Source organism: Paramormyrops kingsleyae, chromosome 3 (genome assembly GCF_048594095.1).
Source record: "Paramormyrops kingsleyae isolate MSU_618 chromosome 3, PKINGS_0.4, whole genome shotgun sequence".
In the NCBI taxonomy this organism is placed as follows: domain Eukaryota; kingdom Metazoa; phylum Chordata; class Actinopteri; order Osteoglossiformes; family Mormyridae; genus Paramormyrops; species Paramormyrops kingsleyae.
In genome coordinates, this window is record NC_132799.1 from 33,608,849 (window position 1) to 33,617,363 (window position 8,515).

Here is an 8,515-nt window from a genome sequence, read left to right on the forward strand (position 1 = left end):
GTTTCTCACAATTTCGAGATATTATCTGATAATTTCGACTTAATATCAAAATAACGACAATATCTTGACATGACTTACTTTCTTGAAATAATGAGAAATTTTCTCGTAATTTTGACTTAATATCTCGAAATAATGACTTGATATCTCAAAATAACGACTTAATATCTCGAAATGACTAAATGTCTTGAAATGACGAGAAAGTGTCTCAAAATCTTAACTTAATATTTCGAAATAAGAACTTACTACCTCGAAATAATTACTAAATATCTTGAAATAATGAGAAACTCATTGTCATGATCCGCTCCGTCCGCTCCTGATGTGTGCCACACCCACCTCGTTACCTCGTGTTCAGCCCTGAGTGTGATCACCTGTGTCCTGTTAGTTCTAGCTTGTCTTTTGTATTTAGTCCTCGTCTGAGTCAATCTTCCCCAGATCTGTCATTGTATTGTCCGTTAGATGTCCCTACCTGTCTGTCTTTTGCTGATTAAAAACCCTGATTACCCGTCAGTCCGGCTCGCTCTCCTGCTTCACCGCTTGCCTGCTTGCCGCAACGTGACACTCATAATTTAGACATATCTCAAAATAACAACTTGATATCTCAAAATAATGACTTAATGTCTCGAAATAATGACTTACTACCTTGAAATAACTAAATATCTGACGATAAAGTTTCTCAAAATTTCAACTTAATATCTTGAAACATCGTAATATCTCGAAATAATGACTTAATATCTCGAAATAAATATTTTGAAATAGTGACTTAATATCTCGAAATAAGAAACTTTCTCATGATTTCTACTTAAAATCTCAATATGACAAGAAAATATTTATTTTCTTAATATCTATAATACAGCCGTTATTTTGACATATTAAGTCGTAATTATGAGAAAGTTTGTAGTTATTTCCAGATACTACGTCGAAGTTCTGAGAAAGTTTCTCATTATTTTGAGATATTAAATCATTTTTTCGAGATAGTAAGTCGTTATTTGGAGATATTAAATCATTTTGAGTTATTAAGTCGTTATTTCTCCATTTTAAGTCATAATTATGAGAAAGTTTCTCTATTTCCAAATACTATGTTGAAATTCTGAGAGTTTCTCGTTATTTTGAGATATGGAGGGGCTTCCGGTATGTGGTCTACTGAGTAGACATGTATTCGTCTTGCTCCACTACACTGTACCATATTTATCTTACAAACCTCACACTTTTTGTTCTGAAATCCAGATTTAGTTATTTTTATGTGTATTATTTTTAATGCACCTGTAGAATGTCTAAGTCGAAAGTTAAATCCGAACGAGAACGAGAAAACTCACCGCTGACGGCACCTGTAACTATGGCGCAGATTAGCCTTTTGCTAGAAGAGCACAGAGCTGCACTGTCTGCGGACTTTAAGACTTATTTTGAAAACTTCTCGTCTAAGCTGGACAGCCTTCAGTCTGCAGTGCAGGACCATAGTCTACGCATTAGTTCTCTCGAGCTTGCACATACCGATTTCGATCAACGTTTAGACCAGATCAAGGCTGAATGCTCTGCGCTCCAAAAAGAGAACGGGTGGTTAAAATCCAAGTTGGCAGATCTGGAGGGGCGCAGCAGACGCCAGAACATTCGGATTATGGGTTAACCTGAAGCTATTGAGGGTCCGCGTCCTACTACTTTTTTCTCCCAACTCCTCATCGATGTCCTTGGATCGCAGGTGCTTGCTTCGCCGCCGGAGCTGGACAGGGCGTACCGGAGCCTAGCTCCTAAGCCGCCCGCCGGAGGGAAACCCAGACCTTTTATCCTGCGTTTTCATCATTACCAAATAAAAGATCTGGTGATTCGCGAGGCACGTAAGAGAGATGACCTGATCTACAGTGGCCATAAGATTCGGCTTTACGAGGATTACACCCCCGAAGTGGTAAGGCAGCGTGCGGAGTTTAAGGGTGCCATGGCAGAGCTCTACAAGCGGGGATTCCGGCCTGCGCTCTTTTATCCAGCTAAAATGCGCATTGTTCTGCCGACCGGGGAGAGAAAGTGGCTGCAGTCTGCGTCGGACGCCGACAAATTTATTTTGAGATATTAAGTCATTATTTCGAGATATTAAGTCATTATTTTTTAAAACTAAGTGTTATTTCGAGATATTACGTCGAAATTCTGGGAAAAGTTCTCATTATTTCGAGATTTTTTTTTTTGAACAATATATTTATTACTTCTTTAGTTTGCATATCACAACAAATTGCACAGATACAGAATAATAGTCATGTAGACACAGCAAACATTTTACACCCCATTTTCCCTCCCATCAACCCATTCCCCGAAAAAAAAAAAAAGGAAGAAAGAGAAAAGAAAAAAAAGGGGGATACTTAAATCAGGTAAAGAGTGTTTCCCAAGTCTATGTTTAGACCATGATACTATGATCCTACTCCCTCAGAGCTTGTTCTTGTAGCAGACTACCAACATTTGGATTGTACTTTAGGAAATTATTAAAAGGTCTCCAGATATCTTCAAACACGTTTTGTTTTTTTTTGACAATATATGTGATCTTTTCCAGTGACATATATGACGCCATTTCTTTAATCCACTTTCCAATTCTAGGTTCATTCATATTTTTCCAATTAAGAGCAATAATACGTTTAGCTTGTAAAATACACATTTCTATGAATCTGACCTCTTTGTTTTGTAAGAGAGGGCTAACAGGATATACACTCACCTAAAGGATTATTAGGAACACCATACTAATACGGTGTTTCACCCCCTTTCGCCTTCAGAACTGCCTTAATTCTACGTGGCATTGATTCAACAAGGTGCTGAAAGCATTCTTTAGAAATGTTGGCCCATATTGATAGGATAGCATCTTGCAGTTGATGGAGATTTGTGGGATGCACATCCAGGGCACGAAGCTCCCATTCCACCAGATCCCAAAGATGCTCTATTGGGTTGAGATCTGGTGACTGTGGGGGCCATTTTAGTACAGTGAACTCATTGTCATGTTCAAGAAACCAATTTGAAATGATTCGAGCTTTGTGACATGGTGCATTATCCTGCTGGAAGTAGCCATCAGAGGATGGGTACATGGTGGTCATAAAGGGATGGACATGGTCAGAAAAAATGCTCAGGTAGGCCGTGGCATTTAAACGATGCCCAATTGGCACTAAGGGGCCTAAAGTGTGCCAAGAAAACATCCCCCACACCATTACACCACCACCACCAGCCTGCACAGTGGTAACAAGGCATGATGGATCCATGTTCTCATTCTGTTTACGCCAAATTCTGACTCTACCATTTGAATGTCTCAACAGAAATCGAGACTCATCAGACCAGGCAACATTTTTCCAGTCTTCAACTGTCCAATTTTGGTGAGCTCGTGCAAATTGTAGCCTTTTTTTCCTATTTGTAGTGGAGATGAGTGGTACTTGGTGGGGTCTTCTGCTGTTGTAGCCCATCCGCCTCAAGGTTGTGCGTGTTGTGGCTTCACAAATGCTTTGCTGCATACCTCGGTTGTAACGAGTGGTTATTTCAGTCAAAGTTGCTCTTCTATCAGCTTGAATCAGTCGGCCCATTCTCCTCTGACCTCTAGCATCAGCAAGGCATTTTCGCCCACAGGACTGCCGCATACTGGATGTTTTTCCCTTTGCACACCATTCTTTGTAAACCCTAGAAATGGTTGTGCGTGAAAATCCCAGTAACTGAGCAGATTGTGAAATACTCAGACCGGCCCGTCTGGCACCAACAACCATGCCACGCTCAAAATTGCTTAAATCACCTTTCTTTCCCATTCTGACATTCAGTTTGGAGTTCAGGAGATTGTCTTGACCAGGACCACACCCCTAAATGCATTGAAGCAACTGCCATGTGATTGGTTGATTAGATAATTGCATTAATGAGAAATTGAACAGGTGTTCCTAGTAATCCTTTAGGTGAGTGTATAGCCAGAATAAAAATCTTAGGATCCAGTAGTAATTTCAGTGATAAAATTTGGTCAATCATTTCAGTAATACCTTGCCAAAAGGGTTTCACCTTCACACATTACCATATACAATGGTACAGTGTACCTCTTACCTCATTACACTTTATACAAGTATCAGGAACATTATCGTTAAACTTGTGCAATATAGCAGGAGTTAAGTATGTTCGCATCAGCCATTTGTACTGTAAAAGTTTCAGGCTATTGTTGATTGTTTGTATCTGAGCTTTCGTACATGCCTCATTCCAATCCTCTAGGGATATTTCATTGTCTATATCTTTTTTTCCATAATCTTAATTTTGGTTCTGAGGATTCGCCAGAGCCAGATACAAACAATTCATACAAAGAAGAGATTGAACCTTTATTATAACAGTGTCCTAAGACCGCTGCTTCTAATGGGGAAATGTTAGGAATATCTAATGAATGATTTTGAGATGAGTATACAAAACTTCTAAGTTGAAGATATTTGAAAAAATGGGTTTTTGGAATGTCATACTTGTTTGAGATTGCTGCGAAGGACATAAATACTTCACCCTCATCATACATGTCTTGTATTTTCCTTAACCCTTTTTTAGCCCATATTTGAAATCCTGCATCGCTTTATCCTGGTTTAAAATTAACATTACCCCAAATAGGACTGAAACGCGACCAGGAGGAATTTATATTCAAATATTTACATGAATCAAACCAAATATTGATCATGTTCAATACAATGGGGTTGTTTGTATTTTTTCTTAGATAATTGTGATCTGCCGAATACAGGTATAAGTGCAGTGGTATTTGTGGTGTAACAGAACAGGATTCCAAATCCATCCAAGCTGGAGAGCTTTCAGAAGAAAAATAAAACATGATTGTATGCAGCTGAGCTGCCCAGTAATACCACTGAATGTTTGGACATTTAAGTCCCCCTCGATCATAAGGTAGGTATAACAAAGTTAAACGTAGTCTGGGACGTTTATTTTGCCAAATAAAGTTGGCGAACAATTTCTTAATTCTAGTAAACAATGATGAGGGAGGGGGTAAGGGGATATTTTGGAACAAATAAAGAAATTTAGGGAGTATATTCATTTTTAGGATATTTTTCCTGCCAATCATTGAGATGGGTAAATATGTCCAACGTTCTATTGACGAGATAGTAGCTTCCAGAATTGGGTCATAATTTATCTGAGCTATCTTATCCACCTCACGTATAATTTTAATACCCAGATACGTAAAATTATCCGTTGAATTAAAGACAGAAGCATAACCTACACTCTAAAAAGTAATTCAGAGGCTTAGTAAATATCACTACAAATATAAGTTAGGCCACTTAAAATTAATAAATTGTTTTACATGGCCGCCCGCCTCAATTTTTTGGTGCCGCCTCGATTTTTTTTATATTTTATATTTTTCAAAAAATCCGTTTTTTTCACCTCAAAAACTGTGGGTGAAAAATCTTGAATGTCAGCCTCGGATTTTTCAATTTGACGCTTCTCGGACAATGGTTTTTATCGTTTGTCAGATTGTGTGTGGGCCCACGGTATTAAAATCTTGGCAGGGCATCAATATACCGAGTAATATATATTACCCTTCGCGAGCTGTTTGAGAACTTTTCTAGTTTTAGTAGCCTATATCTCTGTTGTCGTTCGTCTTTTCGCTAAAAATATAAAATATAAAATCCCATACTCACCAATATTTTAGAAGTTTGAATCATGTAAAACAATTTATTAATTTTAAGTGGCCTTAGATGACCTTGATAAAATCTCTGAATATCACTTAAGTAATTATTTGAGTTGGATATATTGAAATAAATGTCTAAAAATTTAACTTGTGTTTTTGTGTTAAATTAAGGTATTTATTTACATTTATTTCAGAGAAAATTTTCAGTATTTGGTTCGCCACAGAATACCTTTTTTACATGTACCGTACGTAATGTTTTGTTTGAAACTGAATCAAAATATTTGAGAAATACGTATACCTATACTTATCAGTATCTTGGACTAAAATCGTTATTATTCAAATCAATATTATTTATCTTCAACAACAACTTAAAAGTTTAAGTAAAACGTGACAACGTACATTAATTGATTATTAATGCGCGGGGGAAAACGCGCAGCCTCACGGGAAATTTTCATTTCTGCACACGACGGTTAACGGACACAAACTCACGGCGGAGCCACCCGGAAAACTTGCCGGTAAGTGGCCTGAGAGCAAACCGTTAATGTTACGTTAATGCTGTCTTACCCACTCTGTAACTTTCTCCAGACCGTAGTACCGGAACTTTAGTTCTTAAGCCGTTTGCCCGTTGTTGGTACCTCTCTCGGACTGTCTTTTTTTTTTTTTTTTTTAATTTGAAACTATTAAAAGGCTCTTAACTCGCGGTTAATAGTTTGTCCTACAATTTGATTTGTAATGAGCATATTTCTCCCCAGTAATGTGTATTTTGGAGCATGTCTCTGAGGAGTGTAAAAAGAAAAACAGCACAACCATTAAGGATTTAATGTGCAGAACCTTTCCACATACTGTAGAAGACATGATGTCATCAGCCAACAGCTTAGCATCAGAGACATCAAGGACAGATGGCCTGCTTTGTTTGATGTCTCCCAAGTAAGTTATTATTTTTGTCTTCTTTTGAGGGGAAAAAAACTGCATGTATCAGACTTCAATGTATTTTTAAGATGTGTGGAACAGTCTGGTATTTTTTTCATTGCTATATGGACTTAAGCTTTTGCTACATTGACATGATTTTAATTCAGACTTTTAGGATTTTGTCTTTTCCTTTTTTTGTCCTCTTTTCCAGATCAGTGCAGAGTTTCATAGAATCAACACTGAACCTTGAGCCAAAATTCATGTCAATGTTGGACTTCTACTCCCCTAAGCTGCTATCCCTGTTACAAGCCCTCCAATCTTCTTGCAAGAACTTTACTTAGTATTTTTGTATCTGAATTTAAAAGGCTGATTGGGCGCATATTTTCACATTTTATATTTGATTTTCCCGGTTTAGGAAGTAAAGTTATTAGGGCACTCCTCATGGATGTCGGAAGGAGACCATTCCCAAAGGACTCCTGAAACATCTCCAGAAGAGGTGAAATTAATTTAGACTGAAATTTTTTATACAAATCTATAGGTATGCCGTCTGGACCTGCCGTTTTCCCCGCCTGCATACAGTTAATAGCTTCTGCAATTTCTATTTTTGTGAGTTCTCCATCTAATGCCTTACTTTCATTTTCCGAAATTATAGGAATATTAAGGTTATTTAGAAATTGTGTCTGCTTATCAAGTCTGGGAGTACCCTCAGAACTATACAATTTTTCATAGAATACTTTGAAGGCCTCATTAATTTCTATAGGATCTACTATGGTTCTTCGCTTGAATCTTCAATGTAATTAATAGACCTTTCTGTTTGTTGCTGTTTAATGTGCCATGCTAAAAGTTTCCCAGGTTTTTCCCCCTGGTCGTAATAGGATTGTTTAAGTTTCATTAGATGAATTGCTGCTTTATTAGCCGACAGTTCATTGTACCGTGACCTAAGAAGGAGTAATTGTACATTTGCTTCTGTAGAGTTAGGTTTGTTATTGTAGAGATCTGTTTTAAGTTTTTTAATTTTTTTCATCCAATGTTTTCATTTCCAATTGTGTACTCCTTTTTTTTGTACTGGAAAAACTGATTATTTGACCCCTAATAAAAACCTTGAATGCCTCCCACCTTATGCTAGCAGATGTTTGAGAAGCATTACATACAAAATACAAGTCAATTTGTTTATCTAAAAAATCTATAAATGTGGAGTCTGTTAGCCATCCTGGTTGAAGGCGCCATTTTGGAGGATCTCTCGCTAGTTTAGTATCTGTATAAGTGAGTGATATAGCTGCATGGTCCGATATAACTATGCTACTATAATTACAATCATCAATTTTTGAAACAATTTGTGCTGAAACCAAAAAATAGTCTATACGTGAGTAAGTATTATAGGTACTAGAATAACAAGAATATTCTACTGCATTTGGTTTACTATGTCTCCATATGTCCAACAAATTTAATTCTTTAATAAAACTATTTATTGTCTTTCTTGCTCTAATGTGAGTATTATCAATACCTGATAATCTATCTCTTGCCAGATCTAACGTACAATTAAAATCACCAGCAATTATATATCGCCCCGGAAGATTTGAAACAGTCAGAAACAAATTATTATAGAATTTCGGGTCATCTTCATTGGGTCCGTAAACATTTATCAGATTTAAGTTTTCAAATAACAACATACCCTGGACTATGATGTATCTACCTGCAGGATCCTTAATTATATTTTTAATTTGTAAAGGAACAGATTTATGAATTAGTATTGCAACACCTCTAGCATGAGTGGTATTGGAGGCAGACAGTACCCGACCCTGCCATCTTCTGCTTAATTTAGAAATATCCCCACTCAATAGATGAGTTTCTTGCAAGAAAATTATTTTTGATTGCAAGAATTTTAACCTGTTCATCACTTGTTTAATCTTTGTAATATTGTTTAAACCCCTACAGTTCCATGAAGTAAACTTCACCTTCAAGCTACTAGACATTAGTTGTCTAATATAACCCTAAAGATTTATT

General features: G+C 36.9%; 1 long non-coding RNA gene across 1 annotated transcript; it reads left to right on the forward strand.

The window, feature by feature from the left end:
• Positions 1 to 5,669: 5,669 nt before the first annotated feature.
• LOC111858001 (uncharacterized) lies at positions 5,670 to 7,621 on the forward strand. The gene is made up of 3 exons (XR_011989729.1): positions 5,670 to 6,117; positions 6,355 to 6,529; positions 6,723 to 7,621. It is a non-coding gene; the product is annotated as an uncharacterized lncRNA (long non-coding RNA).
• The last annotated feature ends 894 nt before the right edge of the window (positions 7,622 to 8,515 follow it).